Source organism: Hirundo rustica, chromosome 10, assembly GCF_015227805.2.
Source record: "Hirundo rustica isolate bHirRus1 chromosome 10, bHirRus1.pri.v3, whole genome shotgun sequence".
Lineage (NCBI taxonomy): Eukaryota > Metazoa > Chordata > Aves > Passeriformes > Hirundinidae > Hirundo > Hirundo rustica.
The window spans coordinates 25075106-25090644 of record NC_053459.1 but is presented as its reverse complement, the minus strand read 5'-3'; positions in this window follow the sequence as shown (position 1 = coordinate 25090644).

Here is a 15539-nt window from a genome sequence, read left to right as displayed (position 1 = left end):
CACTGAAGAACCTGAACTTTCATTCTGCTCATATGCACCTCATCTGTTGCTTTTCTGACTGTTGAGGAATGCCCAGTTCATGGCTCCTCGTTTTCACCCGTGTAAAACTTCCTTGAGTTCAGAAAGCAAGGCTGAGGTCACATGTGCAGGACAGCCCTGCATTTCGCAGTAAAGGTTAGAACAGAACAATTAGAGAAACATTAATCTCCATCACATACAGTGACGTCTGCCAAAAGCTGGGCTCGGTGAGGGCTGGGGAGACAGGACTGTGCTGCACTTTTGCCTTGTTCAGTCCTGATGTATTGAGTTTAGTCCTTTTTGACAATCCTGAACAGCTTTTGTTCTATTTTTACCTCCTCAAACATAGGATAGTGTCCCTAAAAGCAGAGTGAGAACATCAAAACAACTTCTGGAGCCAAAGTTCAGCCCCTGGAATCAAGGAGCCCAATCTCTGACAAAGCTCCCAGGACATGCAGCAATGCCAGAAATCCCAGACCTGTATCTTGTTCTGCTAAAGCCTGGAGCAGTCACTCCGAAATCTGCATCCTGTCAGGAGATATCACACTGCTAAAAGATTCCAGGGAAGTGGAGCCAACATTCCTGCAGCCAAGGAAAGATTTCCTCTCAGGAAAACAGTTGGAGATAGTCTTGAACTAATTATAACAGAATTTCGAAGAGGCTGTGAGATTTTCCAAACTAGGGAAATCCTAACTACTTAACTGAATTTATTTAGGAAATAATAAATAAACCCCCAAACTTAAGGACAAAGCAAGTTGTAATTGGGAATAGAGAAGGATTTTCCCTTATGAAATTGCAGCCTTGCACTCCTGTGGAGTTGCCCTTCGTGCATGATGTGTTCCAGGCTCTGGCACTGTGGAGCTCTCTCTTCAGCAGAGGGAGAAGGGACACAGGTGAATGGACATTCAGGAAAGTGGATCAGGTGTGACAAGAACCACCACAAACCATATTCCCCTTTGTTTGCATTCCTGTCCCAGTTTGCTGGCTGATGAGCATCAGGTTATTGCAACATCTGTCCTTGTCTTTAGCGTTGCCAGGACTCCTGGCACAGAATGGGGACCCATTTCCCAACTTGCATTTCTGGTTTGTTTTTTTTTTATCTCCCTTAATTACCTGTAAATTTATACTGGCGATACAACTTATCCACTCTCTATGTCTCTGTTCTTGCTCAGCTGCTTTGAGCAGAAAGCCTGGCACCAGAAATATGCAAGATAACTGCATGTGCAAAGAAAAATAAATATATGTGAGTCACAAAACTCACAGCTCTTGTCTGCACTAAAAGAGCCAAGTTCTGCCCTCAGTAACCCCTTCAAAAGGGTGAAGAAATGACAGCTAAGGTTGGGACACACCACCACTGGATACGATGGAGTTCACATCCATTTCCATGATGAAGTGGTGAAATATGGACGTTCCATGAAGAAGCTTCACTCCAAAGGCCTGCAGGGCAGGAGTGACTGAGAAATGACAAGTGGGAATTGAGCTAAGAGAGCTGCTCTGATCAGCTGGCTGCCCCAGTGCTCTTCCCACGCACACAAATCCTGGGACGGGGCTGACAGTGGCTGTCACTGTGGAAGCTGTCGATGGGGAAGCACAGAACCTCCTCTCTCAGCAGTGAGAAACAGCGCAGCGGATGGATGGAGATGGAGGTGATGGGGATGAGATGGAGAGGATGGCGATGGAGATGGGTGGCAGCGGCGGCAGCAGAGCCCCAGGCTGCACTCTCCAGCTCAGTCAGTAACTAATTCACTACACACACTGCCCAGCCTGACAGGGCACGGGCGCGTTTCCCCTTGCTGCTCTACAGATCTCATTACAGTAGCAAATCAGGGACGCTCCTTTCCAGACTGAGCTGCAATCACTGTTGATTACCGGCCTATTAAACGCCATGGAATTACTTAAGTGCTTCCTCTGGAATTAGTGCCGTTATCAGCAGGGCTAATGGCAAGTGGTTTCAGTCATTTTACCACACACTTGTCATGTCCAACTTTGTATCATGAAGTAAAAATGACATTTTGACACAGTGTGAAGTGGAGTACCTTCTCTCTCAGTGTCTGCTCAGTTCAGGTATTTCCTCTGTGGATTTTCTGGAGCGGGTGTTTGATCATCATTTTCCTGCACATTTTCCTGCTCTTTAGCAGTGAATCAGCAGTTGGAATGCCACAGAAGGGGAGCAGCAATCACAGCAGAGACTAATGGTGCTTTAAAGGACTGCTAATAAACACACACAGTGTGAAAAACCTGCTTTGAACTAAAGAAACTGCATTAAGGACGGACCAGCTCCTGTGGGGTTTAGGCACCCGTTATTTCCAGATATGCCATTAGTGTCCACAACAGCAGCCAGAAAAGGGTACAAAATGCGTTAGAGCATTTTGTCCTGCTGTGTTTGGAGGTGGTTTCCGCGGGTGAGCAGCTCCGCGGGCCGTGCCGGGAGCAGCGCGGGGAGCTGCGGGCGCTGCCCCGGGCGCTGCCCGCACGGAGCCCGGCGCTGTGCCCGCGGCAGCCCCCGGTGCCGGCGCTGATGCTGCGGCCGGGGAGCGCTTCCCGCAGCAGAGGGAGCTGCAGCCCCGCGTTCGGAGCCGCAGTCACACCCTGCGAGCCCCGGCAAGCGGGCGGGGACACCGGCACATCCCGGCACGGCCGGCAGCTGCCGGGGCCCGCGGAGTCGGGCCGAGGACAGCCTTGTGTCCGTGAGCCCGAAGAGGCTCTAGGCTGGTGAAAGCCGGCGGTTTTACCTCCCTCGTGTGGTTCCCGGTCAGGTCAGGCCGGCAGTGAGCCGGGGGTATCCTCGGGGTGGCGGTGCCAGCGGACACCACTCCGGCGGAACGTAAATCCATCAGCCGCTCGCTCACTGCCAAACATCTACAGTGACACCTCCCTAATTCTGCTCGCTTTCTGTAGCTCAGAACCTTCTGGGGACAGATTTCTGCCCTCCCTCTCGCAGCCGCCTGGCGCAGCTGGGCCCCGCCGGGCAGGGACAGTGACACCAGGCAGGAGAGGGTCACTCACACACACGGGCAGCAGCACAACACACAGAGCTGGAGTTAATCCAGCACTGCTGCTGCTGCACCGAAACTGCTTTCAAGGGTGCACTTCCTTTGCCCCGTGAGATACCTCTGTGATCTCCAAACGCGATTGAGTGGCAAAGGAAAGAACTTGTGCGCCTCTTTCTGAACCCGGCTGCAGCTGCTCTCCTCGGGGTCACCCCGAGGTGTTTTGCCACCACCACGTGGGGTTTGCACAGTCCTGCACACTCGGTGTCTTCCCTGATACCTTGATGACATTCAGGCAGTACCCGAACTTTACCCCAAGTCTTCTGTAGCTGAATATTCAAAGTAACAAAGATCAAACTTATACAAGATTGGTATAGGGTGAACAAATTATCTAATTCCTCAGAGCCTCATTATACAAAGTTATGTAAAGGGAAAATCCCTAGGAACGGAATCAGAAGATTAAAGACTACACAGAGATGCTGAAGAGCCTAATCAAATCTTTTTTTTCATGTTCTTATAGGAAGGATGAGTAACTGGAAGATACAGTGCCTATAACTTCCCTTTCAGGTACTTTTTCAGTACAAATGGGACACTCAACCTGCTTTCTGCATCCACAGATAAGGAGATCATTTACTGAGGTTCCAGCTCACCCCAGGGAATCGAGGAAGGGTTGAGTTACTTTCTCTGCGCTGTGTATTTGGGCTGACCCTATGGCACACCTATTGTGATGCATTCACTTGCATTGCAGGTTTCAGTAATGCAGGGTCTCATGATGTGTTCCCTTGCCTTGTTCCTGCAGCAGAGCCAGGCTGGCTGTGGGCTGGGGGACACTGCTGGGAACCTGCTCGCTCGGGTGTGCTCTGAACTGCAGCTCCTGAGGTGGAGCACGGGCCTGTGCTTTCATCAGTGAACCACTTTCTGTCTCCCTAGCCCTGCCCACAGATCAACACTTCAGGGATCTCTGGAGTTAAAGCATTCTATCTCAGTGAACCACTTTCTGTCTCCCTAGCCCTGCCCACAGATCAATACTTCAGGGATCTCTGGAGTTAAAGCATTCTATCTCAGTGAACCACTTTCTGTCTCCCTAGCCCTGCCCACAGATCAACACTTCAGGGATCTCTGGAGTTAAAACATTCTATCTCAGTGAACCACTTTCTGTCTCCCTAGCCCTGCCCACAGATCAATACTTCAGGGATCTCTGGAGTTAAAGCATTCTATCTCAGTGAACCACTTTCTGTCTCCCTAGCCCTGCCCACAGATCAATACTTCAGGGATCTCTGGAGTTAAAACATTCTATCTCAGTTCTGCTGCTGCTTGTGAATTGGCCTGAGTGGGTTTGCAGGGCTGGGAGAGCGAAGTTTGGCTGGAGGAGTGTTTCCTTTTGTTCCGCTGTGGCACTCCCACCGATCCCCCACAGCAAGAACAAAACAAAACCAATTTGTGAAGTCGATTCCTAAAAAATCCTCTCAGCCAAGTCAGAGATGCCTGTATTGTGCAAGGTCTGGAGGCAGTTGGGGGAGTTCGGCCATATAAAAGAGTGTTTGTTTGAAATGCACTCCCCTTTGTTTCAGGAGAACAATGTCCTGAAGGATCTCTCTTCCCTCCCATGGCCAAGGGCTCTGACCAGGGGAAGCAGCTTCTCCTGGCAGGCCCGAGTGCCCAGGGATGGATGTGCACCCGGTCCAGGGGTGCCAGAGATGCCTCTGAGCTCTCTGGTGTCTTCCTAAGCACAGCTGCCAGAAGCTCTTCCCTCCTCTTGGGAACCCAGAACAGAGGGTGCTTTGTGGCAAAATCAACTATGATCAAGAACTGAAATAAGCCTGGAGTGTAGAAGAGACTTCTTTAAAATCCACATTTCCTGTGCACTCTTTGTTTGTTCCACAGCACATCATAGTTTTGTACTGCATGGAAAAGACTCAGCAGAAGCAGTAACACAGACAAAGGCCCTCTTTTTAAAATACCTCTGCCCTCTGCAGAGCTGGAGTACCTGCCACTGGAATTCAGTCAGCATTTTTCTTGTCTAATCTCCACATGATGAGCTCACATAGCCCTTCATGAGTCAGTGTGTTTATTATTTTTAATAGGGAATATTACAGTCTCTCCCCTACTTTTAGGCCACCGTGATACCTTTTTCTACATTTCATTACGGAAACAAGCAATCATTTCTAATAAAACATTGGAAATTTCTGTATGTGCTTCAACCTCGTCCTGAAAGAATGCTAAAGCACGGACAAGGGCTTGGAGAGATTTAAAAGGATGATAAAAGATTCAAAGACTCTGCATATTTGATCTCAAATGATATTCTAAGCTGTGTTATTAAATTAAGTCTAACTTAAATGTCAAATATATGAAATGCTCTAATTGGATCAAGGTCAATGTATTGATTGAAAGTATCTCCTAGAACTTCTCTTTTAAACTGTGCATTCTGTGCTAAGTCATTGAAGTTCACCCAGACTCTAAGGCAATAGATAATCCCTCCTCATTTGCAGTAACCAGCACCCAGTGAAGTTCTCTGAATTCTTTGTAGAGCATCAGTGGTTCATGGGCACTTCCAGGAGGTCTGTGGAGTTGTTCTTGTCAAGTTTTTCCCAGTTTTCAGCAGTGTTTGCTGTAAAAAGGCAATCCCTGAGAGCTTTCAGGAATTTTTGGGAACACTGAAGACCTCCCTACTTGCCTGCTCCAAGTCCTTCTCTCTCGTGTGTTTCTCACGTGGGAATTTATTTACACTAAAATTTGCTGTTTCAGGAGAAGTAGCACAGCACAGGATTGTATCCCCCTGTGCAGATGGGAGCAGCTGGAGCTGAAACCAGCACAGGAGACTCAGAAAAGCTGCTGAACATAAATCCTGCAGGCAGAAATAAAGAGCACAGGCAGAGTGTGGGGGAGAGGAGCTGCACACCCCTCATTCCAGGCAGGAATCAGCTTACTTAACTCCTTCTCGCTAAGGGCATGGTCCAGGGCAACTCAATATTACACTGCCCCCAGGAAGGGGAAATGATAAAGAGCAGGAAAGTGCCACTTAAGGAGAAAACAATGTCTCAAAGCCCTTTCCCACTGCTGTCACAACAGGAGGGGCTGCAGGATGGAGGCTGCAGAAGGTTAGGTCAGCATGATCAGACACTGGAGTGAGTTTTCCCACAAGGACAATCTTGCAAAAAAGCAATTCAGGCGAATTTCCACGTGGAAATCAATTCAGACATAAATGCTCTGGCTGGACAGTGTCATCCAGTTCCCTGCATTCATTCCCACAGCCCTTCTGGGTACCTGCAGGAGGCCCTAAAGGCCAGGTGACATAAAAGTAATCCCTCTCTTCCACAGACATTTGCTGCACTGGCCAGAGGGTAAGAGAGTTCTCTTTCTGACCCCTCCAAAGCCAGATTCTACCTGTCTTCCATCTGAGTTTCAAGCCCTGGTGTGTGAAGAATAAAAGTAATGTAAGCCACATGGTGAATATTCCCTGAAATCCCTTTGCACTGTTCCGGAGTGGCTCAGAAGTTACAGGGACTCGTGCACTCGGCTCACACAGAACAGATCTCTCTCTGTGGTGCATGCACACCGCAGGAGTTTTGATGACAGATTATCACTCATTTTTCCCACAGAATTCCATGGGAGTCTGACTGAATCAGACATGAACAAGGGTTGAATCAAAACCTCAGGCCTGGTTCACTGGACACTTCAGATGCAGAAGTAGCATCCCAGAGTTAATTTCCAGGATGAAAAAAAAAAAAAAAAAAATCAGTTTTCAGTGGAAGCTCACTGGACTGACTCTTTGGAGTAGGTTTTCTCACCTTCCTCATTTCTAGAACTCTGTCTTTCAAGCCTGTCTGTAACACAGCTCATCTGGAAAACTGTCCTCAGGTTCTGATCATCTTTCCCAGAACAAATTTATTCTGTTTGCCCCTTCTCTGTAACTGTACAGACACGCCAGCTGGGGTATTACAGGTTCAAATAGCAACCTCTGTGTACAGCAACATTATTGAAGATCTGTGGTTCTGTATCTTTATCATCCCTGGCTACCAGAACTTACAGGCTTTAATTCATTCCTGGCTGTCAGGAAGAATGTAATCCTTTTATTTTAATTTAATGATCCATCATTTCTTTAGCACTGCCCCACTGCTGTTGCCAGCTAACACTTCTAAGTGGGAATATTGCCATTTGGAGCAGCTGGATGTGCATTTCTGTACATGTAATAGGGAAGACAAGAATTGGGAGGGATCTCTTTTCTTCCCTCCCCGTGACCATCTTGGCTACCTGAGTTTATTCTCCACTGGGAAGGAGAGCAGTGCTACTCAGCCTTCCTCATTTTGAGCTGTCCATTGACAAAGGCTGGAAGATTGCTGATGGCAATCTTGTGTTGTTTTCTGTTCTCTCAGACTCTGACCAGCTTCAAGTGGGGCAGACACGAGGCTCAGTGCCCTCAGCCAGCCCCACCCCACGCCACAGACAGATCTGAGCTCTTTCTGGTGGGAATGCAGCCCAGTACAGCGAGCCCACCCCACCTAGAAATACACACAAACCTGCACCGTGCCCTTCTGGCTCCCCTCCTGTGCAAAGGAAACCCTCTTGTTCCCGTGGACAAGGTTGGAGCTGCCCCACGCTGTCCCCTTCAGACAGGGATCCCCTCGAGAATGTGTGCACACGTGGGAGCTGGAGCAGGAGAATGTGCAAGCTGTGAGGCCAGGATGACCTGACTTTACCCTGAGCTCTGGCTGGTGACAGCGTGCCAGGAACAGCTGTCCCTGGGCAGGGCTGCCACCGACGCTGCCAGTGCAGACCTGGCACGGGCACAGCACCCCTGGGTGCTCACAAACCCCTGTGTCACAGCACAGGCTGCTCCAGGTTTCACTCACACGTTAAACAAGGCAATTGCAGCCCATCTTGGTCTTCACCTCTTTGAGGAGGTGTTGAGTACAAGCCAAATAAGGATTTAAGGGCTCTAAGCAGAGATTCCACCCAGACTCACAGTTCCAGCTGAGGCATGGGGACAGAACTGCGAGGGAAACACTCACCAAAGCTGTTCAGGTGTAAGCACAGTTCGAGTCTCCAGGGCTGGGAAATCAACCTTTCTTTAGCATCAGCTTCTCTCCAATGTTTTCTAGAAGGAGAGAGGAGGAGTTAAAAAAAAAAAAAAAAAAGTAGAAGTTTGGGAAGAATTGATTTGCAGTGAGCCCTGCTTAGGCAAGTGCTTCCCCACCAACTCTTCTTTTAAATATTTCTGATAATGGAATGCAGATACTTACAGCTGTGAATTACAGAGGTAATTTGCACCCACTTAGAGCTCTGTTTGGGGAGATATAAAAATACCCCAACAACAGGAATCTGGTCCGTTCCTTATAACCGTTATTAGAAATGAAACTAGAAATTATTTTAGCTTCACTAATAACAGGAAAATCAGACAGAAATGTGCCTTTGAACATCCTGTGACAATCTCGTCTGCCACTGAATGTATGAACATTGTTCCTGCAAATTCTCCTTGCTCTTTCATCCTCCTGCCCCCTTCAGCCACCCCCTTCATGAGAGCAGAATGATACTGGAAAAAGCAAAAGTGTCCCAAGATTGTTCCAAGATTGTTCCAAGATCCCTCAGTACTCAAGGTCCTGAACTGTTTCAAGCATGTGCTCGGTGACAGGGGCTGCACCCCTGCAATCCTGATCCCCAGGGATGTCAGAGACATTTCCCATGTTCCCGGGTGCCTGCCTGCACCTGGCCTACAGACATGGATTTTTAGGGATGCTGGGATAAAGCATTCAAAGGAAAGGGACCAAACAATAAACTCCAGCACAAAAAGGCCTTTGTGTCCATCCCACCTGGGGACATTCTGTGTGTAAATCCTTTCTGATACAAATGCTGCATAAACAGACATCATTTAAACCCTTTAAGTGAGCAAGCTCAAACTTTTCATAAAGAACTGCCTAGAGAACAAAAGATTTTTTTTCCCTGGGGATTCTTCCACATACACTGGAACAACACTGAGATATTTTGGGAATGCTGCTCCCCCTGTAAAATTGACTCTAGATTCTCTATGACAGGTAATTGTGGCAGGTAACAGAGCAGATGACCTGAGGTTGTCCAAACAGATTCAAGTGAGCAGGAAAATGAAGGGGTTTGAAGGCAAGCCATTTGGATCATCCCTCCCTGCAGTTACAGCTGTCATACTCCACATGACAGCTACAACTTCGATTTCTTTCAGCTTGATTTGATCCTTGTGTGACAGTCCATCAAATTCAGGAGTCAATCCCAAAATGTACCCTAACTTTCCCTAAAATTCACAGAAATCACACTGCTTCTAATTCTTTTTAAAAGAACTGGCCTGAAATTAAAACTCTCCCCAGATTTTGATAATTATTTTCCGTGAGAAAATAATCATCAAAAGTTTCAGCACCTCCCTAAGCAAATGTTGCAGCTGAAAACAGTGCAAGAGCCTGCACAGAACCCACCAGTGGCTCAGGGAACCCTTCCAGCGTGAGACTGGAGCAAAGTCTGTGCTGCAGGAGGGTGCAGGCAGTGGTATCCCAGTGCTGGGCTGCTGGCAGGGCACCTCTGGCACCCTGAGCCCCTGTGCTGCCTGCTGAGCCCACCAGGCCTGGCCGGGCTGGAATGGCAGTGAGGAGCAGCCACCAGTGTCACTTCCAGCAGTGAAACTCTCTGGTGAGCGCTCAGAGGAACACGCTTCACCTGCCCAGTGCTGGGAACACACCACTGATTTGGAAGTGCACTGCTGTGTACAGGGTTGGTTTAGTGGTTCCGTCCCAAGCTCCCTCCAGAAAACGGGCAAGGAGTGCAGAGTGCACCGCTGCTGCCCAATCCTGCTGTCACCAGCACCTCTGCAGCTCAGGGACACCCACGAGTCCTGAAGTCCAGCACAGGTACCTGGGTCAAATATGGAGTCAAAGGACAAGGAAAACAAAAAAACCTTCTCCCTTAGCACTCCTCATCAAGAGCCTCCAGCCCAAGGATCCATGAGTTTAGTGAGGGGCAGCTTACACATCCTGGGAGAAGACCTGAGCTGAGTCCTGGGAAGAGCTCCAGAGCAGCTGGGAGCACCAGAACCTCCCCACACAGAACTATTCCAGGAGTGATTCCCTCTGCCGTGCCCAGGTCTTTCCTTCTGCCAGGTGGAGGCCTGGGGTTTCCATCCCTGGCACCCCTGGCAGCTCGGCCCTGCTGGGACACACTGAGCCCCACAGAAGTCCCTGACACAAGGATGAGGCTTCTCCTGCATCTCGGGCACAGTCTGTGAATAAATCCTTCCTACGTACCTTGTGCAGGCTGGGGCTGTCACTCACGGCACAATAGCAGTGCCTCGGTTTAATCACAGCCTTTCCATCAGCTGCTGCCTGGGGGCTCCCACAAACCCACCCCTCTCCTGGTGCCCTGGGGGCTCCCACAAACCCACCCCTCTCCTGGTGTTCTAGGAGATCCCACAAACCCACCCCTCTCCTGGTGTTCTAGGAGATCCCACAAACCCACCCCTCTCCTGGTGTTCTAGGAGATCCCACAAACCCACCCCTCTCCTGGTGTTCTAGGAGATCCCACAAACCCACCCCTCTCCTGGTGTTCTAGGAGATCCCACAAACCCACCCCTCTCCTGGTGTTCTAGGAGATCCCACAAACCCACCCCTCTCCTGGTGTTCTAGGAGATCCCACAAACCCACCCCTCTCCTACTGTTCTAGGAGATCCCACAAACCCACCCCTCTCCTGCTGCCCTGGGGGCTCCCACAAACTCACCCCTCTCCTGGTGTTCTGGGGGCTCCCACAAACCCACCCCTCTCCTGGTGTTCTGGGGGCTCCCACAAACCCACCCCTCTCCTGGTGCCCTGGGGGCTCCCACAAACTCACCCCTCTCCTGGTGTTCTGGGGGCTCCCACAAACCCACCCCTCTCCTGGTGTTCTGGGGGCTCCCACAAACCCACCCCTCTCCTGGTGCCCTGGGGGCTCCCACAAACTCACCCCTCTCCTGGTGTTCTAGGAGATCCCACAAACCCACCCCTCTCCTGGTGTTCTAGGGGCTCCCACAAACCCACCCCTCTCCTGCTGCTCCAGCCTCACCCCTCCTGGCATCTCTTCCTTCCCCTGTTTACATCTGGCATTCGAAATTAATCATGAATCAAACAAATCCGTTCACATTCCTGGACCCCGCCACGTGTAAAATAAAGGCACTGAAGGAATCGAACTTCATTTTAACCCAGTGCAAAGAAGTCTAAATTAAGAAATTTGATTATTGAAAAGCAGGTGGGACAGCAAAGTTTTACATGACCACTGCTACAATTCCTGATTTATAAAAAGGAAAATACTATTTCATTGTGGAGTCCTGTTTTGAGGGGGCAACCTTTCATCAAAATCCATTCCTCATAGCATGAATATATGAGATAACTAAGACCCATTAAACCAAGTTATTCTCCTAAAATATCCCATTGCACTGATAGAAACTAGTGTAAATACAGTCTCTTACTGCAGGATAAAAAATTATACCTAATTTTATTTTTTTCTTTTTTCAAGGGTACATCAAATGCATCAGCTTCATCAGCCACAACTGTATATGGCGGAAGTTGGAGGTATGATGCAAATCAGGATTAATCTTGCTCTTGGCAATAGCAGAGGAGCCCATTTCACTGCCAGGGTGCCAGTGGCTGGTCAGAGGTGTGCTGAGACAGCCCGAGTCACACAGAGCATCATGCAACAGGGAAATGAAACAGTCAGAGCTTCCTTTCCCAGCCTGGCTGTGGCTCCTCATTCACTCAGCAGCAGTCATCTCCCAGGATTCTCCCAGAGAAGGAAATGGGTTAAGCTGATGAGGTATTTTTAATGTGTGTTGACAAAGGTCCAGAGTGAACGTACTGTTACATTAGTTAAATTGGGACTGCTCTGCTCAGCCCCAGTAGGAAAGCCTTCCTCTTGCATTATTTAAAGCTTCTGGTTTTTTTTAACATTTCATTATGTAGAAAGAAGAAATACATCAGATGCAAATCCACTGGGAGAATATTCCTGCATTTTCTGTAAAATCACATCAAAGAAGCCATGGAAATTTGTTTCATTTTCACATTATCTTTACGCTTAATTTGTACACAGTCCTTTTCCTTTTCTTTCCCTAATTCCACTGTAGGGTGCAAAGAAAGAGAAAGGGAAAAGTACATTTTTGTACTCAGCTTGAAGAGAGTGCCCCTGCACGGTGAGGATAAGGATCAGTGACACCATTTCAATCCCCGTGGTTTCTGTCCCCACAGAGACAAGCAGAGAACAGCCTAGAAGAAAAGCTCAAACTGAGATCCTCCTCAGTGAGAAACTGTCTGTTGTCACCTAAGAGGACAACATCACACGGAATTTGCAGCTGGTACAGGCAGGTTAATAAAGTAATGCCTCTCAGGTCTCTGAGTTAGTAACCCGAGTTCCTTTGGGTGCCACCGGGATGCTTCCCTAGGCAAGGGAGGAGCACACAAACCCAAACTCTCCTCTACAGCAAATCCCCCTGCACGGTCATTCCTGGAATCCTTCCACGGTGAATTTCCTTCCTTTTCTTTTCCTTTGAGGGCAGAATTTGGCGCTGAGTGATTTGATCAGACTGTGATTGCTTTTGTACATGTGAGCAATCTGTGTTCACTCCCACTCAGACCTGCTTGGCGTGTTGGCTAAGCTGCATGTGGTGCCTCGTTTTCCCCTCAATTCTAGAACATTCAGGTGTCATTTCTGGTGAACAAGCACTGTGGGGATTTTTTAGGGAGATCCCAATCCATATGACAACTGGGCTTAAAATTATGTATAGGTGCAAGTTCCCTGGTGAAAGAATGCATCAGTCGTGTATTACAAACAGCCCAAACATAAACTGATTTTACTGTTATTGCTTTAGATAAAATCTTTCACCCCTTCCAAGGTTTTATATCATTTCACACTTCTAGGAAAAAGTCCCAAAAGCTTTTCAAATGGGATTCAGCCACAGCTGCTCTATCATAAATCTAGAGAATTAAAACGTGCAGTGAGACAGTTTGGCTAAACAACATCTTAATTTCCTTCACGTGAAGCAGCTTGTGTAAACAGGAACAGCAGCAGGGACGGGAGCTTGCTCAGGGCATGGAAATGGAGAGAAAGGGAGAGCAAAGCACGAGGAAAAGCAGCACTGGAGGAGGCTGAAGGAGAACATGGGGGAGCCCAGGAGAATTAACAAAGTCTTTGGAGTCAGCACGGGGGGGACGGAGAGAGGGAGGGAAGGGGAACATTCACCTCAGCCATACGTGGTGAGATCAGCAGCTCCTGGTTATGAAAATCCCCCCTGGAGCCACTGGAGATCCCACTGGCAGTGGGAAGACAGAGCAGCATAACCTGGCATCGCCTGTGGGACTCTGGGAAGAATTTAGATTTTGCAATCTGAGAACAAATTTAGAAATTACCTTGCAGTCTTCCCAAATCAATTCCTCCACGATTTAAATATTTCTCTCCCTGAATCCTGATGGAATTCCTCCATTTCTGACTCGATCCAAGCAGGCATGCTGCCAGCCCAGGGTGGGTACTGGGTGTAAGTGACTGCTCAGTTCATTGCAGATTTTAGCAGCCACACCAATGAGCTTTCCATGAACAGCAAATTCAGGATTAATACCAACCCCAAACGTAACGTGTGCACACACGGCATGCAAACTGTTCCTCACTCTCATCCAACCAACTAAGCTGGCAAATGGCCATTCTTATACAAATACTGAGTACCAGAAGAAAGAAAAAGAATCAAGAATCATAAAGGTCTTACTTCTCACGCAATTAATCAGAACCATATAACAAAGATACTGTGGTTCATTACGGGGAAAAAAAACCCCGTTATTCCTGATGGAAAACATGTTCTCTCCTGATACCAGCAACCAGATGGCAACTAAATGATGAACTGCTGAAGAAAACTGGGAAGAGTTTTCCTTCCTCCAGCTAACATGGACATTAGGTGTGCACTGCCAAGGCGCTTTATCCTACCCCTGTCCCCAGAGCACAGCCCCCAGGGCTGGGAGGGAGCAGCTCTGCTCTCAGCTGGACCCCATTCCTAACAGCAACACTTCTTTGTGACCCAGCAGTGAGACTGGAGCTATTCCACAGCCACCCTGGGAGGCCTTGGGACGCTGGGCTCTCCAGCTGCTCTCACTCTTCCAAGCGACAGCTTCTTGGAGCTTTGAAAGAGTCAGTTTTGTTTTAGCATCTGCATGAAGTTCTTCCCTGTCAGATCAAATACAGTGATTGTATCAGCCTGTGCAGGTACAATTCCAGGATTGTTTCAGATCTGGCATTTGTATCCCAGCACTGCCATAACTGGTGCCTGGAAGATGAGAAGGAGGTTGTGTGTTTTCCTTCTCCACAGTGTCTCAAAGGCTTGGGAACAGAATGTCTCCCTCCTGCTGAAACACACTCCACTCATCAGCACCACTTTATGGGCCTCTACCTTCCTCTGTCAGTTCATAAAAGTGCCTGCCAAGTTCTGCTTTTGGGATGGGGCTGGAGCAGCCCCGGGGGGTGGCCCTGCTTTCCCTGAGGCAGAGCTCAGCCAGGGCACGGCAGGGAGCGTTGGCAGCAATCGGGAATCCACAGCCCACACAGGAGCCACCCTGGTCTGCCAGCACCCACAGACACTGGGAACAGCTGGGGACATCAGAGACTGAGTATGGCCACAGCCCACCTCTCTGTGCGTGTGCCATCAGGAATAACGGGCTATGCAGGTCTGCACTAACCCCTTCCTTCTCCAGACTCCTGCTATTCCACAGCCAAGCCCCGCCAGAGTCATTTCCAAGCTGGTCAAGGGCAGCAGGAAAGGCCAAAGCGTGGAGACCTGGGGTCTGAGCTTTGACTCAGCTGCAGGGTGAGCAGAAAGGAGTGTGAGGCTGCTGAGCGTGGCACCGAGCACCGGGGCAGGAACTGCAACAGCAACAGCAATACCGGAGCTGAGAGCACAGAGCAGCGGCCTGACTTTGATCCCAGAACTACTGCGCAGGACCCCCAGGGTTAACGTGAGCCCGGCCAGGATGATCCGTGTCTCTGCCTTTTCCCCCAGGTAGGGCACTCATGTCTGCAGGTCAGGTTCCCTCTTTCTCAGGGAGCTCTTCTGGACCCCCCTCAGCTGGCTGAGGTGTCCCCACTCCAAGTGCAGTTCCGCACCCCCGGGTCTGTGCTTCCCTTCCCTGCTCCCCGCAGTGCTCAAGTCCCTGCAGACCGGGCTGTCCGTGCTCACAGCCCCTCGCTCCGTGTGCTCGGGGGGCTGGGAGCAGCTTCCCAGGCTGTGCTCCAGACGCCAGCTGGGACCCACTCTGGGTGTTTCAAGACAAGCCAAGAAACCACAAACACCTCTGCTGGTTCTGAGACCGACTGCCCTCCAGCAGCGGCGTGGGGATCCCTGGGAGCCTCAGTGCCTTGGGAATGCCTGCTCACCTTCCCGGGGAAGCTGGCACCAGGAGCTCCATCCCTGCCTCGACACCTCCCGTCTTCTCTCCCGATTGCTCTTACAAGGGCTGCAAGCTGACCTGGTGAGATTCCTGGCAGCCTGAGCTCAGCCTGGCTGTTGAGGCACTGTG